This window comes from Aethalodelphis obliquidens, unplaced genomic scaffold (genome assembly GCF_003676395.1).
Source record: "Aethalodelphis obliquidens isolate GAN/ISIS:26980383/991018 unplaced genomic scaffold, ASM367639v1 scaffold28, whole genome shotgun sequence".
Classification (NCBI taxonomy): Eukaryota; Metazoa; Chordata; class Mammalia; order Artiodactyla; family Delphinidae; genus Aethalodelphis; species Aethalodelphis obliquidens.
Genome location: NW_020837972.1, coordinates 5,547,378 through 5,565,624, shown reverse-complemented (window position 1 = coordinate 5,565,624; position 18,247 = coordinate 5,547,378). Strand labels below are relative to the sequence as shown.

Genomic DNA, 18,247 nt, shown 5'->3' with positions numbered 1-18,247 from the left:
CCGGCGCGGCGGGGTCGGGGCTCGAGGGCCGGGACCGCTTCCGGGAGGAGTGTCGGGGCAAACTCGTGACCCCTGACCTGTCTCACCGTCCCCCGGCCCCGGCGCCGGCCGAGAGCACGGGTCCGCCGGCAGCGCTCCGCCCCGGGGCCCTCCGCGCAGGCGCCGCCGGCCACGGTTCCCACGGCGACGGGGGCGCTTCCACGCCCGAGGCCCCGCCCCCAGCAGGCTAGGCTGCGCTGGGCCGCGGGCGGCGCGGGCAGGTGCCAAGGGCTGCGGGCAGGTGGAGGCACGGCGGGCCGGCGGCGGCGGCTCTAGGGTAGGTTGAGCGGCGGCGGCGGTAGATGGGGGCAGGCCATCCGCCCCCTGTCCCCGGCCTGCGAGGGGGCCGGGGAGGCGGCGGCCGGCGATGGCCGCCAAGTTTCTGCTCGGCTGAGGCCCCGGGAGAAAAGTTGGCAAAGTTGGCCGGGGAAGAGGTGGGGACCCGGTGGATCTCCCGGGGCTTTGGGTCTGCGGGGAGGAGGCATCTCGATTTGGGAGCCGGGAGGTCTGTCTCTCGAGACTTGAGAGTGGATCCCGCGGGAAGATCCCTCACTGGGCAGCCAATGGATCCCACGCCACCCGGTTGAAGACTTGGGAGTCGATCCCAGGAGTGGATCGGGCGCTGGTGGCCTGGGGTCCCATACGATCCCCAGCCTGGGGGTGACTGTGGACGGTGATTGGAAACTGGAAGCTAGTTGATCCCTCTCCTCTGACCCCCACTGGTCCGAGCCTTGGGAGTGATTCCGAGATGAGATCTGGTGGCCGGGAGCTGGGGTATCGCTGGAGATCCGTACCCAGCCTGGAACTGCTAGGATCCGGACGTCTGTGCAGGTTGGAGGCCCAGGAGGTGGACACTGGGAAGCGGGGGTGCTGATCGAGGCGGAGCCCGGGGCGAAGGGATCCTCCGGGCACCTGGGGCGGTGGAGAGAGCAGCGCGCGGGGCCCCACGGGCTCCGGGGCTCCGGACGCGCCCTCCCTGCAGGGCCTGCGCACCCCTCCGTGCGCCTTCTCAGGGCAGAGGTGCCCTGATGGGATTAAGGCTCAATCCCCCTGCTCCCGGTAGGCTCGGGTGGCCCCCACCCCGCTGGCGGCGCTGCCTAAGCCTACAGGCGGGACCCAGGGGAAGGGAAGCGGCCCGTTGACCCCCGAGCCGGGCCCGACCTTTCCACACCCTCCTAGCACACACTCGGCACGGAGCCGCGGCGCCGCGCCCTGAAACCCTGCTTCTCCGCTGGTCGGTAGCCGGTCGGTAGTGGGGCTGCCGTGTGACCTCCGCGCGCCGCCTAGGTGGCCAGGGCTTCCTGCCCGCGGGACTGAACTTTCTCCAGACAGGAGCTGCCATTACCTTTTGGAAAGGAAAGGGCTATACCTGTTGCACAAAGAAAGTGCTTTTTCTTTGCAGCTTCTTTGTGACCTTGGACAAAACACTTAACCTCTCTGAGCCCAGGTCTCCCTTTCGGGCAAAATGGAGTGGGGGTGGGGGTCACAGTCCTCTCTCGTCTGGGTGCCTGGCAGGATTAATAGGTATAAAAGGTCTGAAACAGGTACAGGCTCTGTAAATATTAGTGGGCCCTCGTTCTGTGGTCTCTCCCTTGTCTCATGCCCTGCCGCTTCCCCTCAGGTATCTGAAGAAAGGCTCCAGAAACCCAACTTGCCGCCTTTTTAAACTGCAGGATTAGGCAGATATTTAACTTAGTCTTTCTTCCAAAGGGGTTTAATTGCCCCTCTGATCCCCCTTGCAGAGAGAAGCTCTAGGGTTTGGCTAATCAGTAACCAGGGCATTTGGACAAGACTTCTCCCTTGGCCCAGCTTTCTCTTTGCTAATCCATCGAAGCTCCTGGACAAACATGCATTCACCCCCAGACACCGGTGTCTCATCCTTGGGACAGTTCCAGAGGGAGTTGTGCATCCACTAGGCACGGTCCTGGTGGTTTTATGGGGAATCCTTTTTAAAGGATTTGCATGCTTGACAAGGGTGCAATTATCCTACAGAAGTACAGGGTTTCATTCAGTACAGTGTCTAGACATGTGAGAAGCTCATTCGGTCAACCAGTGTGTGTATTGAGCACCTACTATGTGGCAGACACTAGAAATGGTGGACCCAGGGCAATATAGGGTCTGTCCTCCTGGCTTGCGATCTAGCTGTGAGCAATCAGCTTGCCCTGCAGTCCAGTGAGGCAGCTGTACTGATTCTTGATGTTGGGGGTATAACCCTCACCCCAGATTCTTAGTCTGGAGGTGCCCCACCCCCCCTTGGAGGTCCTGGGGGCTGGCTTTTATTCAGGGCTGACTTTGGCAGGAGAATGGAACAGCCCACTATCTGGCCGTGAGCCTTTCTCCCCTCTCAGCATCACCAGAATACATCTCTGACCATCTCAGAAAAAGAGCCCCAGAGGGATGTTTTAAATGTGCATTCATTAATTAATTCATTCAACAAATATTTCAAGACACCATGTCAAAGAGGAGGCACACCCTTAAGGGGTAAATTCTTTGTGAAAAGAGGCAGTTGCCCAGAAGGAGAGAGCTGTGATAATGGGAAGAGGGGCTGAGGGCTTCTGACCTGGAGTGGGGGATGGTGGGCAGGGGGTTTGTTTCTTGGAGAGCGTGCCCGTGGGTAGAGGATGGCGTTATGTGCTGGAAAGAGGGAACAGAAAGGCCTGGGTGCCTGGACGGAGGAGGGAGCATAGGGTGTTGGCTGGAGATCCTGGCAGGGGCCAGGGCAACCATTCCCAGGGGTTTGGACTTTATACTGGGGCACTGGGGCACTGTGGGAGTTTCTCTGGGGGAGAGGGATGGAGTCAGATGTGTGTTTTGGGAAGCTTGCCCATCTCTTGGGGAGGCTGGATGGGAGATGGTGTGCCAGGAGGCTGGAGACTGCTCGAAAAATCCAGGTGAGAGGTGATGACGGAACTGAACTTGGATAGAGACAGTGGTCAGTGTTGTGTTTCAAGAGCCATGCGGTTGAAGACCCCTTCCTGGAGGCATGGCAGTCAATCTGGAGAAGGAAACCCCCAGTGGAGGTGGCCTGAATATTTTAAGTGTCAGTATTTCATTCAAGTCAGCAAACCTTCCTGAGCATCTGTTGTCACCTGCCCTGGGAGGGTCATAAACCTCTGAGGGGACTTTACCTTGGAACCCTCACCATCTTCCTGCGTGAGGGGGTGGGGCTCGTCATTCCCATTTTACAGATTCAGGACTCAGTGTTGTGGCGGTGAGGTCTTTGTCAGCTGCCAGTGGCAGAGCAGGGATTTGGACTTGCTTCCAGCTTGCAAATCCAGGATGTTTTGAGTTAGTGAAGTTGAATAGAGAAGCCACAAATGTTGGTGAGGTTGGGTCAGGGTGCAGCAGGGGTAAACCCAGGGAGGCTTCCAGGAGGAGGCAGGGATAGAAAGGAGGGAGTCGGCCAGGGAGACTTGGGGGCAAACCCTGGCGCTGCCCCTTCCTGGCTGTGGTCTGAGGCCATGGTATTTGGTTTGAGACTCAGTGTCCTCATCTGTAAAATGGGCTCATGATAGGATACTCCCCTCCCTCAAAGGGTTGTTATACAAGTTGAGAGAAGCAGTGCATGGACATTACCAGGCATAGTGTCCACACTGGTCTGTGCCCACTAATTAGTGGGTATGATTATTATAATAGATGTCATCACGGCATGTCATTATATACACACACACACACACACACACACACACACACACACACACACTCTATATATATATATTGTTTCAGGCAGGTGGTGCTTGCCTCTTCCAACCTGGTGTGTTTGGTGGGGGGGGGGGGGGGGGGAAGTTGGGCGACCACGGGTGACACTTGAGCTGAGTCTTAAAGGAGGAGAGGGCAAGGATGAGGACATTGCAGGCAGCAGGAGCAGGACAGGCAAAGGCAGGGCCATTAGGAGAACTGTGTGCTCATTGGTATACCCAGAATACAGGGTGTGTTGAAGAAATAAAAGTTAGACCATTGGCAACAAAAATTCTCTTTACACCCCCTGCCACTCCCTAAATAGCCAAACAGGAAGGCTTTGGCAGGTTTGGGATTGAGAGGAGGGCAGGGGGAATCTCTGTCCAGGAGTTTCACATTTCTTCCCCCACTCACCCATCCAGATTATAGGAGTGTGACCCCAGACAAGCCATTCCCCTCCTGGGACCTCAATTTCTTTCTCTGTAAAATGGGAGGATTGGAGAGAATGTAGAGAAAGCACATAACACATCAGAGCAACTGCTTTTCACTGAACCCTTTACGTGTGCTGGGTTCTGGGCGAAGCTCTTTTGTTCTTTTTTTATTCTTCACAACAAACACAGGCGATGCCTGCTTTGGGGACCCTTGATTCTGCAGTTTATAAAACTGAGGCTTTGAGGGGGTCCTTCTGCCCAAGACCACTACCGAAACTCCTGTCATTTACAAAGAAGCTAACAAACTTTGAATTGAGAGATACACACACATGCACACACAAATTTTTTTTTCCTTCAATGTGATGGATATTTTATTGAGCATCTTCTATGGGCAAGTCAAAAGAGCCTCTGCCCTTAGGAATTCACTCCACAGAAATCTGGTCAATTGGATGGGAGGAAGGGAGGGGGAAGGCAAATTGAGACAAATATGGAAATGATTATGGATTGACTTCTGAGAAGTAGTTGTCACTGCCACATTTGCTAATGGCTCAGTTGAGTGACCTTTGAAATGTTGTATAGCCTTGTCTCCACTGAGAATATAAAATACATCCCCAAAGGCTGATCTTTGGATATTTACATCACTGAGTCAGAAGAGATACACATACACACACACACACACACACACACACACACTCACACACACAGTATAATAATAACATATAATATATATATTATGGTAAAATAACATGTAACATACCAAACACTTCAAAAACGGCAAAATGAATTTACGTTAAGTGAAAAGTAAAATCCCGCCCAAGACCCCCAATCCCATTCCTCAGAGATAACTCAGTCAGCAGTTCCCTCGACCCTCCAGAAACTTTCCACATACATATGCTCTGTTTACTTCTTCCCAAGCCCTTATCACACTCTGCTATCTTAAGTTGTTTTTTGGGGTTTTTTTGGTCCACTCTGGAACCAGATGGAAAGAATTGCATCTTGGTTCTGCCACTTATTGTCTGTGTGACCTTGGGCAGGTGACTTAACCTCTCTGAGCCACAGTTTCCTCATCGGCAAATGGAGATAATAACGGGTCTTACCTCTGAGGGTTGCTGTGAGGAGGAAGTGAAAAGGAACTGGCACATGGTCAGTGCTCGGTATGTGTTGCTTCTTGTTCCTTGTGGTGGTTGTAGTGGAGGTGGTATTGCTTCCTCCCCCTCTAGATGACGCTCCAAGAAGGCAGAAACCCTATTTGTCTTCACTGCTGTTTCCTTAGTAAACAGTTGTGGAATAAAGAAATGAATCGGTATATGTGGACATATGCTTTGAACAACAACAATCATAAGACAAAGAATTTCACGCAGAAATTAAAAATAGATGTGGACCCATTTTAGACCGTGTTGACTTACTGCACTCTTTTAAAAAACTGAACAATACTTCAATGCCTGAAGGTGCTATTAGTTATTGAGCACATGCCCTGCTGGTGAGCATTGAGTGGTTTGTTTTCTTGCTATAACACACAGCGTCACGGTGGCATCCCTGCTCATGTGTCTTTGCATACTTGTTGTAGTCGATGGGAGGGCACATTCCAAGATGGGGAACAGTTGGGATATAGGGTGTTTAGAATGTTGATCTCACCTGCTCAGTTTCCCTCCAGAGTGGCTGTACCTTTCCTACTCCTTCCAAGGCTGGAAACACATAGTCCTTTGTGTCAGTCAGGTTTCTCCATGATAATACTGTGTAACAAACATCTCCCAAATCACAGTGATTTTTTTTTTTGTCTGCATTGGGTCTTTGTTGCTGTGCATGGGCTTTCTCTAGTTGTGGTGAGTGGGGCTATTCTTCATCGTGGTGCACGGGCTTCTCATTGTGGTGGCTTCTCTTGTTGCGGAGCACAGGCTCTAGGCATGTGGGCTTCAGTAGCTGTGGCACATGGGCTCAGTAGTTGTGGCTCGCGGGCTCTAAAGTGCAGGCTCAGTAGTTGTGGCGCATGGGCTTAGTTGCTCCGCGGCATGTGGGATCTTCCTGGACCAGGGCTCGAACCCGTGTCCCCTGCATTGGCAGGCGGATTCTTAACCACTGTGCCACCAGGGAAGTCCCTGCAGTGACTTTTAACAGCAAACATTTGTTTCGTACTTGGGGGTCATCAGATGGCTTGGCTGACCTTGCCTGGGCTTGGCAGGGAGGCTGGATTCCAGGCTTTGGTTTGGGTTCCCGTCTGCCCTGTGTATCTTCATCTTGGTACCCAGGCTGACAGGCAGCAGCCAGCCAGGACGTGCTCTTCTGTGGTGGACAACAGATGCTCAGGATCTCACTGGGAACCTGCAGAGCCTCCGAAAGCCTCCCCTTGGAACTGGGAAGGTGTCATTTCTGCCCTCATTCTCTTGGCCAAAGCAAGTCACGTGGCCAAACTCAGTATCAATGAGATGGAAGTACGATCCTCTCATGGAGGCTGAGAGGGAGCTAGTATATATCTTCTGAGCAGGAATACAGCCTGCCACATGGGTCAGGGAGGTCCTTGCCAAGGTGGAGGGTCCGCCCAGAGGTGGCAGTGAGCATCGTGGCTCATGATTTGTGGGGGACACATCAAAGCAGGGGTCTGGGTAAGGCGACCCGGTTTGTGAGAACTCCCAGAACAGGAAGTTCACCTCTCTGAGCCTCAGTTTCCTCATCTGGAAAATGGGAATAATGCGTCTTCTCTGGCAGAGCTGCTGTGAAGCTTGAAACAGTATTGGATAAGGAGGTGCTTTCTGTGACATGAGGTGCGAAGGTGAGGGATAATCGTCTTGATGGTGGTTTTTGCTCTGGACTTTGTTCCTCAGGCTCTGGTACCTGTAGCCAGTGGACTGGGAGATCCCAGTGAGGCCAAGGGGAGGCTGTGGAGGTGATCAATCTGGCTTCAAATCCCAGCTCTGCTCCTTATGGTCCTCGTGACCCTCAACCAGTCTCATCACCTCTCGGAACCTCAGTTTTCCTGTTTGTAAAATGGACACAGGGTGCTTATGACCATTAGCAAGAAGGACTGTGAAACACTTGGCATGAAGTAGATGACATATAAATGGTCCTGTGACTGCGGAGCTGGGATGGGGGTGGGGGTTCCTAATTAGGGTGGAGTGAGGAATTCTGCAAAACTGGATATCGGTTCTGCAGAATTGGTTCTAGAATTAGATATTCCCAACATCCCTTGGGAATAATGCAGAGACTCCGGATCCAGACTGCCTGTGTTCAGACCCCACCTCCACTATTCTCCAACTGTGTGACCTTAGGCAAGACAGTTGGTCTCTCTGTGCCTCAGTTTACTCCTCTGTAAAATGGGAGTAACAATGGTGCCTTCCTCCTGAGGTGGATGAGCATTAAATGAGTTAGTACATAGTGCCCTATAATGAATGTACATGTGTCATTTTTTAAAATTAATTAATTAATTTTTTTTTGGCTGCGTGGGTCTTCGTTGCTGCACACGGGCTTTCTCTAGTTGCGGCGAGTGGAGGCTACTCTTCATTGCGGCGTGCGGGCTTCTCATTGCAGTGGCTTCTCTTTTGCAGAGCACGGGCTCTAGGCACGCAGGCTTCAGTAGTTGTGGCATGCGGGCTCAGTAGTTGTGGCTCGTGGGCTCTAGAGCTCAGGCTCAGTAGTTGTGGTGCACAGGCTTAGTTGCTCTGAGGCATGTGGGATCTTCCCAGATCAGGACTCGAACCCGTGTCCCCTGCATTGGCAGACGAATTCTTAACCACTGCACCACCAGGGAAGTCCCTACATGTGTCATTTTTACAATAATACTATTGTCATTATTACTAGTATCATTGTTATGTATGAAGGTCTGTGAGGTTGCTTCTGGTCCTTGGAGCACCAGGGTCCTGGGGAAAGGAGTGACTTAGGACCCCTGCTTCCCAGCAAGTGTTTTTCCCCTTCTGCTGTAGCTGGAGGGCTGTCAGTTAACGGATCACTGTTTACTTGACGTTCTGTCCCCAAGGCGAGCCTTGACTATCCACTCAGCCCCCTTCCGGCCAGGGAGGGGTCTTGGGTGCTCTGAGTTTAAGGAATATTCACACCTTCCCTTTGTGGAAACAATCAGCAGGTTTCAGGGAGCCCCTGGTTATGAGTATCGGCTGGAGGCCACCTGAGCTAGGTGCAGGGTTAGAAGTCACACTGACTCCTTCATTCATTCAATGAAAATTTATCCTGTAGCTATCGCTTGGCAAATCCCGTGCTGGCCATGGGGAAAATGGGATCTGCTTGATGTCAGGGCTGGATTTTTGGAGAAGAGTTGGGTAGCGCCAGCATGGGATACCTGTGTGACCCTGTGTAGGTCACTTCACCTCTCTGGGCATTTCCCCATCGGTGAAGTGAGTCTCAGATGGGCCAAGGTGTCACTGAAGGTGAGAGAGGACAGCCTTTGACCTGTGTGTACCTGATGGTCTGCCTTGGCTCCTGTGCCTTCAGAAGTTTGGGGAGATGACTGAGTCTGCTCTTCCTCCATCTGCTGAGACCTGGCTTTTGAGAACACTAAATGTTATTTAGAGTAAAATAAAAATAATAAGTAGGGAGTTTTCATTCTGTCCCAGGCACTGTGCTCATCATTGTTTTATTTGATTCTTTTTTTTTTTTCTTGCGGTATGCGGGCCTCTCACTGTTGTGGCCTCTCCCGTTGCGGACCACAGGCTCCGGATGCGCAGGCTCAGCGGCCATGGCTCACGGGCCAGCCGCTCCGCGGCATGTGGGATCTTCCCGGACCGGGGCACGAACCCGTGTCCCCTGCATTGGCAGGCGGACTCTCAACCTCTGCGCCACCAGGGAAGCCCTATTTGATTCTTATGTCCCCATTTTACAGATGAGAAAACTGAGGCTCAGAGAGGGAGCCCCATGCCCAGGGCCTCTACTAGGAAGGGGGAATGCTGATCCTTGCAGCCTGACTCAGCCCATGTGCCTTCAATCCCTCCTTTGCTGCCTCCCTGGCGGTAAAGCAGGCCAAGCTAGACAATCCTAGTGTTCCGTCCCATCTGTACTGTGTCATTGCTGTGTGACTCTGGGCAAGTGACTTTGCCTCTCTGAGCCTCAGTCCTCATCTGCAGAAAGAAGACTCTAGGATTTTCCCTGTGGTAGGTGGTTGTGGGGTTAGGTGAGATAACCGTGCACATAGTAGGCACTTTAAAAATGGGATCGCTGACCCATAAAAAGATCAGTTTAGTATTCTTAAAAATTCTCTGTAAGTTATACCAAGGAATGACTTTATGAATCACTATATAAATCTTCCTTGTTTGTAGTAGCAGAAGTAGTCATAGTAGCAGTAATTCAAAATAATAATTAGCGTTGATGGACTGCTTCTTATACTCTAGTTCCTTGTGCATTATTATATCCAATCTTTTCTCAGTGCTAGTGTCGTTCCCATTTTACAGATGAGGAAACTGAATCCCGGTGTGGTGAACCTCCTCTCCCAGAGCTACCAGCCAGTGGCAGCCCTTTTGTGTGTGACTCTCCTTGGAGAGTCAGCTGCACTTTCAAAGGCTCCAGGTCAGGGCTGTGGCTCTGTGTTGACGTTTCTTTTTGTTTTGCTTCCTCAGTGAAGGAAGCCCTTTCTGGGTGCCATCCTGTTTACCTGAGGCGTGGTGAGGCGCCGCTGTGGGAAGGAAGCCCAGGGTGTGCGGGGCCCACCGGCAGAGGGAGGCCAGCGGGCACGTTGGGTCCACCGAGGTCACTCCGTGAACTCCCGCCACCCTGCCTGCCCAGACATGGAGCCTGGGCCTTAGTGGGCACAGTGCCTGCCAAGCCCTGCCCAGTGCCCTGGGCTGGGCTGCGGAGTGACTCGTTGGGGAACTCCCAGGGCCCTTTGGCCTGGGAAGCTGCCCAAGTTTGTCTCTCCCTTTCATTTTAGGCCCCAGCCCGGGAAATCTCATGTCTTTGTTTCTAGAATGGATTGCCTGCCTGCCAGGGACTTGCTTGGCATGAGAAGGGGTCCGAGGCCATGGGAGAGAATACAGAGTATATTAGACTGAGTTATCGGCCACTAGTCAGGACCCCTGAGTACCTACTTCTCTGCTGTGTGTCCTTGGGTAAGCCCCTTCCCGCTCTGGGCCTTTTTCACAGGGGGAGGGGCAACTGGATGAGTAGATCCCAGAGCCTTTTATTCTTGCTGCGCCTTTTGGGAAGACTCAAGACCAGACCTTTGAAACGTAGGGCCCAGGAAAAAACCAAAAAAAACAACAACAAAATCCCACCCTTTGTTGAAGACCTACTGTGTACCAACTGCCTTGTTAGGGAGGTATTACATCTACGTCTTCTGTCAGTCCTCAGAATGACTTGGACAGGTGGTATTACTAACCCATTTTACAGATGAGAAAACCGAGCCTCAGAGACCTGAAGCCTTCCTCAAGTCTCTTAGCTTGAGGCAAGAAGTGGCAGAGGCTGGATCTGAACTCAGGTCTGCCACCTGCCAACCCCTATGATAATAACTCAACGCAGTGTGTCCTCCCACCTCCCCATGACCATGTTGAAAATACCATCTCTCCCCTCAGAACTTCCCAGGCAGTGTATCCCTGTCCTCTTTTGGGATAGTTGGTCATTTTCATCTTTGTTATTAATTAAGCACCTACTGTGTACCAGGGCCTGGGCTGGGCCCTGGGTCTCAGAGGTGCCTGGGATACAGCTCCTGCCCTCCCAGAGGGGACAGATGAGGGGTTACAGGGCAGCGTGCCCAGGGCTGTGATGGCAGGTGTGGGGCCCATGGGGGCACCGGGGTGGGGACCCTGTTCTCCCGGCCCCGCCTCCTGGCAGCCTCGAAGCAAAACCGTTTCCCTTGACACGCTCAGACTTGGATGAGACGGGAAGCTTTGGCAACCAGCATTCCACCTCCTTCTTGGAGAGGTGAGGTGTGCCTGGTTACTGTGGGATTTAACTGCAGGGAGGAGATGATGAGATGTCCAAGTGTCGCCTTTAGCCAGATGCCTTCATCTCAGCCCCTCTGCCCTCCTCCTTTTCCTTCATTAAAGGGGGGGATGGGGTGAAGGGGGGCAGCAAAAAGCTCTGGAGGAATTTTTGGAATGCCCAGAATGCTAGCTGACCCAGCAGAGCAAGTGTGAGCCATCTGCCCTGGCTTTAGTGAGCTCGGCTGGGCGACCGCAGGGGCTTCCTGGGCGTCGCCCAGTTCCTGTGCCAAGGCCCGGGTCACCCCCCGGAAGGTGGCTCTTCTGTGGACCGCGGCAGCGGCCCACCATGATGACACTGCTCGGTTGAGAGCCATGCAGCCCTGGGGTCACCTGCTGCCTCTGTTTTGTCGCCAGCCCTGGGCGTGGCTTCTTCTCTCTGCATGGGTGTCTGTGCCATGGAGCGTGGGTGCTGATGCCCGTCTTTCAGCCCGGCCGGGAGCTCCCAGCGAGGTCACATAGGTGAATGTTGGGGTGAATGGCCAGTTGATGTTTGTGCTGGTCTACTGGGGTGGGTGGTGATGTTAAGTAAAGCCCCCACTGTGCGCATGCATCCTTCTGCAGTACCACGGGGTTTCTATATCCTTTACTATTTACACCTGGCCAGCCCTTCTGCCTGAAGGTGGTGGCAGGAGATAACTGTTCAGTGCTCTAACGGATGATTCTCAGTTCATTTTCCAAATTAATAATTTTTATTCTCTTTTTATCCTTAGTACAATATGTTTACGTCATGCTACAGTACATGTTCATTGTCAAACATTTACAAATACAGATAAACAGAAAGGAGGAGGTAAGACTCATACAATCCCACAGTCGAAAGATAACCTGGGCTCATGTTTTGCGGTGTGAGTTTTAGACTTGTGCACAGTACATGTGATGGAGAGATGTCAGCACTGCATTCTGCGGTTTAGAGTGTGGGCTTTATTCTCAGGTGGCTTGAATCCAAATCCTGGCTCTGGAATCTCCTAGCTGTGTGACCTTGGGCAGGTCACTTTCCCTCTCTGAGCCTCAGTTTCTCCTCCGTGAAGTAAGGTGGCTGTGAGGATTAAATGAGTCGATGTCTGTGAAGTGCTTAGAGAGATGCCTGGGATACAGCAAATGCTTCATGTTTACGAGCTACCGTTTTACACTATGCATATTTTCCCCTGTTTTGAGCGCTGCGCCCCTTTCTAGCAATGCTGTAATCTACACCTGGCAGGTTTGGACATTAGGCTGGGGGGGACACCCTGACCACCTCCTGGCAGGGCCAGGGCCAGCAGTGGGGGCTGCTGAGAATGGGGGTTGGGCCAGCTTGTTTGGCCGACACAGAGCGCTCCTGGCACGCTCACAAGCCGGTCCTGATCTTTATCGCTCAGGGATGCTTCCTGTCCCCACTGAGTCCTGGGCATTTGTCCAAATTAAAGCCGCTGGCTGGTCCCAGCAGCTGGAGGTGGCCCCTGTAAATGAGCTCACCGAGAACCCTTCTTCTTTTTCCCTGGGCGCCCGCAGTGGCTTCAGAAAGATGGGCTCAGCCACAGCTGGGAAGAGGGACAGGGTCGGCTGGCCACCTCTAAGCAGGTCTGAAACTAGGCAGTCACCTGGCACCAATGGGGACCCTCAGAGAGAGGGAAGGGGTTTGGGGAGCCATCGGGCAGGACAGTTAATGGAGCCTGGCTTTCAGAAGTGAATTTGGGGTTGGCGACATCCATGGGGGGCAAGCGATGGCGTGCTTTACCAGCTCAGTGACCACGGGCGAGTTAAACAACCTCATCCGCCCTCAGTCTTCTTCTCTGTAAAATGGGGCTAATAGTAGGTCTCACCTTATAGGGTTGTTGTACTATGATATGTAAAGGTCCTAGCACAGCTGGACCCATAGTCAGCACCTCATCGTCATCATTTGTACATCTAAAACAACATGGACGGAGCCAGACACTATGCTAAGTGCTCCCTATGCGTTATTTCCTAGTCATGAATCGTCGTTGCTGTTATTAACACCGTTGTCCTGCTGTCTGATTCCACACTGCTTGGGAGTATGTTTAACCATGGCTTCACACCTTTGAGTGTGTGATGAAACACTCAGCACACAGTCAGTGATCAATAAAAGGCAACCACAGCGGTTGTTATTATTGGGTTTGCTGGCACTACACGCAGCTGGTGGACGACAGGCAGCTCCCTCACCAACCCAACGCCTGTCATTTGGAGCACCTGTCCCGTGAGTGTTCTTCTGGGGCTGACCTTGAAATCCAGGTTTGGGACTTCCCTGGCGGTCCAGTGGTTAAGATTCCGTGCTTCCAATGCAGGGGACGTGGATTCAATCCCTGGTTGGGGGACTAAGATCCCGCATGCCTCATGGCACAGCCAAAAAAAAAAAAAGAAAACCAGGTTTTCCTTGTCCATTTCAGTGCCATGCCCCTGCCCCCATCGGCAGTCCTCCTGGCCGTCTATCCACTTCAGCTGCCCTGAAGGATGGTCTCCGCATCCTGGGGGTACCCCCAGGATCCTCCAGAGTGAATGTTGTACCCACGACACGGTATATCCCAAGTGTCTCTCCCAAATTTGGGCGTGATTAATCTGGCTATTGTTGTGGAGGATGGTACAAAATTTGCACCCGCAAACTGTACTTTTAGGGGGTGGATCGTGGAGGCAGGGTGTTGGGAGGATAACTGCTCTTGCGGGCTGCTGCCTCGGGCTCTGGCTACAATCTTCACCTTCTGCTGGCTTGGAGTACGGGCGGGGGGTTTCCCTCTAACTGTGCTTCCACAGGCCGACCGATGCTGGGAAATCTTCAGTTCCAGCGTGTGTCTACTGTGAGGGGGCGGGGTAGGCGGCTGGAACAGGCCGGGACCCCAGCTGGTTTTCCCTTCTATCTGAAATCTAAGATCGTACTAGAGAAAGATGCTAAGTACGAAATATAATTCTTTGGGTAGTTCTTAGTACCGAAACAAGACAGAATCATTATAGAACACAAGCAAAAAATAAAAATACAAAATAAAAATCAACCAAAATGTTACCACCCAGGCAGATATCACAGTGATAACAACAACGAAAATAATAAGTTAATGTCTATTGAGCACTTGCTAAATGCTTTACATGCTTTATCTCACTTCACCTACTCAGGAAAAGGTATTTCTGAGAGATTTGAATTCGGGACCCTGTGCTCATGAACGCATGGTCAGAACCACCCAAAAGATCTGGTCCCCCATTGATCCTTCCGTCGACCCCCTAGGATGTGCCAGGCACGTGCTAACTCACTTCATTCTCATGGTGACTCAGAGAGGCAGGAACTCTTCTTGTTCCCATTTTCCAGATGAGGAAACTGAGGTCCAGAGAGGTGAAGTCCCTAGCCCATGGTCACTCAGGAGGCGGGATGTGAACCCATGTAGAGCCTCTGTTTTGAGGATTTAATGCGTCAACTCTGTGTTTTCCAAACTCCAGTCATTCCTGTATCACCTTGAAAAGTTTTCATATTTATGTACCACCTGGGACTGTTCCTCAGTTAATGTTTTTCTTGAACTTGACTCACTTTTTAAAGTAACAGCTTTATTGAAATACAATTCACTTACCATATGATTCATTCATTTAAAGCGTACAATTCAAATTACAGTTAAAAATAGAACTACCATATGATCCAGCAATTCCAGTTCTGGGTATTTATCCAAAGAAGATGAAAACACTGTCTTGAAAAGACATCTGCACCCCCGTGTTCATTGCAGCATTATTCATAATTGCCAAGATATGAAAGCAACCTAAGTGTCCATCGATGAATGAATGGATAAAGAAGGTGTGGCATATATATACAATGGAATATTATTCAGCCATAAAAGGAGTGAAATCTTTCCATTTGTGACAACATGGGTGGACCTCAAGAGGATTAACCTAAGTGAAATAAGTCAGATAGAGGAAGACAAATACCAGATGATCTCATTTGTATGTGTAATCTAAAAAAAACCCAAACAAACCCCAAACAAAAACAAGACCTCCAGTACATAGATACAAAGAACAGATTGGTGGTTGCCAAGTGGGGGCTGGGGGCCTGGGGGTTGAAATGGGTGATCAAAAGGTACAAACTTGCAGTTATGCAACAAGTCCTGGGGATGTAATGTACAGCACGGTGACTCTAAGTTAATAATATTGTGTTGCATATTTGAAAGCTGCTAAGAGAGTAGATCTTAAAAGTTTCATCACAAGCAAAAAACTTTTTGTAATTATGAGTGGTGATGGATGTTAGCTAGACTTATTGTGGTAATCATTTTGCAACATATACACTTGAACCTAATATAATATTGTATGTCAATTATACCTTAAAAAATTTTAAAAAGAATTAAGAAAGTATATAGTTCAGTGGTTTTTAGTATATTCACAATTTTAGGACATTTTTATGACCACAAAAAGAGATTTCGTATTCATTTGCAGTCATTCCCCACTTCCTTCCGATTCCCCCAGCCCCTGGTAACCATTAATCTACTTTCTGTCTCTCGAATTTGCCTATTTTGGACATTTTATATAAATGGAATCATACTGTATGTAGTTTTAATTCTAACTCCTTTTACTCAGCATAACGTTTTCAGGGTTCAGCCGTGTTGTCAAGTGTATCAGGACTCCATTCCTTTTTATGGCCGAATAATACTCCATTGTATGGCTCGACGACATTTTGACTCATTTTTTAAAAACTTAAAAATATTAAAAAAGATGTTCAACGTGCTGGTTATATTTGATCTAAAGCATGGGGAAATACATCACTTAAAGCCTGTTTTTTTTTTTTTACTATAACTGGAGATTTATTACATTCTAATACAGATCATTTATAAATGCAATTTCTTTACTCAAAAGTTCCCTCTCTTTTTGTCTGTGTACAATTTGCAAAACTATTCTGAAAGAGGAATATATGTGTGCAAGTCTGCAAAGACTGCAAGTTAAGAATATGGTAAATGCTTTACAAGTTACTTTCAAAAAACTATCTGCTGTATAACTGATTCACTTTGTTATAAAGCAGAAACTGACACCATTGTAAAGCAATTATATTCTAATAAAGATGTTAAAAAATTTTTAAAAATTAAAAAAAAAAAACCTATCTGCCACAACTGGGCCTTTACAGTGCCTTTTCCTTTTTTTTTTTTTGGATAAAAATATTTCAATGCCAGCCTTCCTTCCGCTGCGTTATCACTGTGGTACATACACACCCCATGCCCTGATGTACTTGGGACCATACATTGTAAACTCTTAACGGGCCACCCACAAAGTGAGGTGTTTTATCCTGTCGTGTCGTTGTTATATTTGGGGGAGGGGGGTGTGATGAGATATTTTCCATTTTGTCCCATGAATGAGAAAAACACAGTCTTCTGCTAGAACAGAGGAGAGACTTAAATTTCAGCGTTGACCGCTCGCATGCTGTACGCTGCCCCCGTCCACATATTGGGTTGAACGTGTGAAAGTGCCGTTTTTGTAGCCCAACAATGGTGGAATATTGTAATTTCATACGGTACAACCTGAGGATGACCCTACCAGGTCAGCAATATTGGTCCCTGTTTGCAGATGAGAAAACTGAGCCTCAAGAGGGAGGTGACTCAGCAAACACAGCCAGCACGGGCAGAACGGGGAGCCAAAGTCCCTACTCATTTCATATGGCCTCCCTTGGTTCTTGCAGTGACACTGCTGACTCACCGGCGGTGGATGGGAGCTTTGGCTTATTTTTTCAGCAGCAGGGACGGGTTTCCCTGCACCATCCACGCTCCCCTCCGTTCAGCGTGGGCTGGCCACGTGCCTACTGCATGCCCTGCGGGAGGCAGCTGGCTGGGAACCAAACAAGTCTACCCATCACTGGTCTCCAAGGCCCCTGACAACCTGCTCCTTCCTCTCCCCATCCTGAGCCGGCGACTCGGGGCCCTTGGCCTCGCTGCAGCCGGGAACGCTGAGCCCTGCACATCCCTCCCTGGAGGATTGGTCCACATTTGGCAACTCTCTGTCTACGGAGCAGGATGGCAGAATCCCCAGGGGCGGGCATTGGATCCGGGCCCTAACCAGGCTGTCTGGAGTTTTGTGCCTTTCCTTTGGAAGCCTTCCTTTCTAGGGGAGCGAACAAAAGGCCTCGAGTGCGTGTTTCTCTCAAGGTCACAGAGCCAGCTGGGAGCTGCTGCGCAGGGACAAGATGTCAGGATTCCTGCCACCTAATTCCTGCTTCTTCCCCCCGACACCCTCCCGGCCCCCTTGAGCCCCCCTGTTGTTGGAGGCACCCGTCCTTGCTGCCCCCCACAGCAAGTGTGAGCTGGCTGGGGGTGCTACACAGCCCCCGAGCTGTCTGGGTGGAGCTCCAGCACCCACTGGCCACCCGCCAGGTGACTTGGGGAGCCCACCGGGCCGGTCATGGCTTGAAGATAGTCCAGCACGCAGCACCCCAGCAGGTGGAGGAATGGGTTTGGCCCTTCCCCCACCCATCCCCCGCATGCTGGGGCCGACCCTCGGCTCAGCCCATGGGCCACCTACCTCTGGCAGCGCCTGAGTGTGCCGGGTTTTGCAGGAGAAATGCTGCCTCGGTCCTCCCCGCCCCAGTAGGACAAAGCCTTCCAGGGACCCTGCCAGTGGGGAGGGGAAGGGGGAGACCGAGGCGGGGTAACTGGACCAGCAGAATCACAGCCCAGTGTGGAGGACCACGGTTCCACAAAGAGACAGACCCCAGTTCCAGTCTTGCCTCTGGACAAGTCACATCACCTGCCTCTACTTCCGTTTCCTCATCTGCCAAATGGGTGTGATAGGCCTGCTTCAAAGGACTGATAAGGGTTGGGCCTGTAGTAGGGGCTCAGTAAATGGCCATGTAATGGGGGAGGGGGTAGATGGAGGAGAGCAGGCAGGCTCTTGTGTCCAGGAAGCCTGGGCTCAAGTCTTTGGCTTCACCATTTGCTGCTTGTGTGACTCTGGGCAAGTTGAGCCCCCAGCCTCAGTCTTCCTGTCTGTACAATGGGAATGACGGGAGAACCAATTTGAATGTGCTGTTATGAGGATCGATTGAGATGCTGCCTGTGAAGTTCTTATTAGCTTGGCATGTCTTTGGAAGCTGTTATTATTAATATAATATATTATATTATATTAATATAATTATTATATATTATATATATTTATAATAATATATAATATATTATAATAATAATATATAATAATATAATATATATTAATTATAATTAGTATATTAATTATATTAATATATAATATAAT

The 18,247-nt window shown here is 50.6% G+C and overlaps 1 protein-coding gene across 4 annotated transcripts in view; it reads left to right on the top strand.

The window, feature by feature from the left end:
- Positions 1–210: 210 nt before the first annotated feature.
- The window catches only part of KIAA1671 (KIAA1671 ortholog), a 186,345-nt gene continuing 168,308 nt past the window's right edge, over positions 211–18,247 (top strand). For 3 of the 4 annotated variants that reach the window (XR_003436668.1, XM_027124447.1, XM_027124443.1), the window contains exon 1: positions 369–870. The gene's annotated coding sequence lies outside the window, so the exon portion shown is untranslated. Of the gene's footprint in view, positions 317–368; positions 871–18,247 lie in introns of those variants that run through there. The other variant, XM_027124446.1, reaches the window with a different exon arrangement.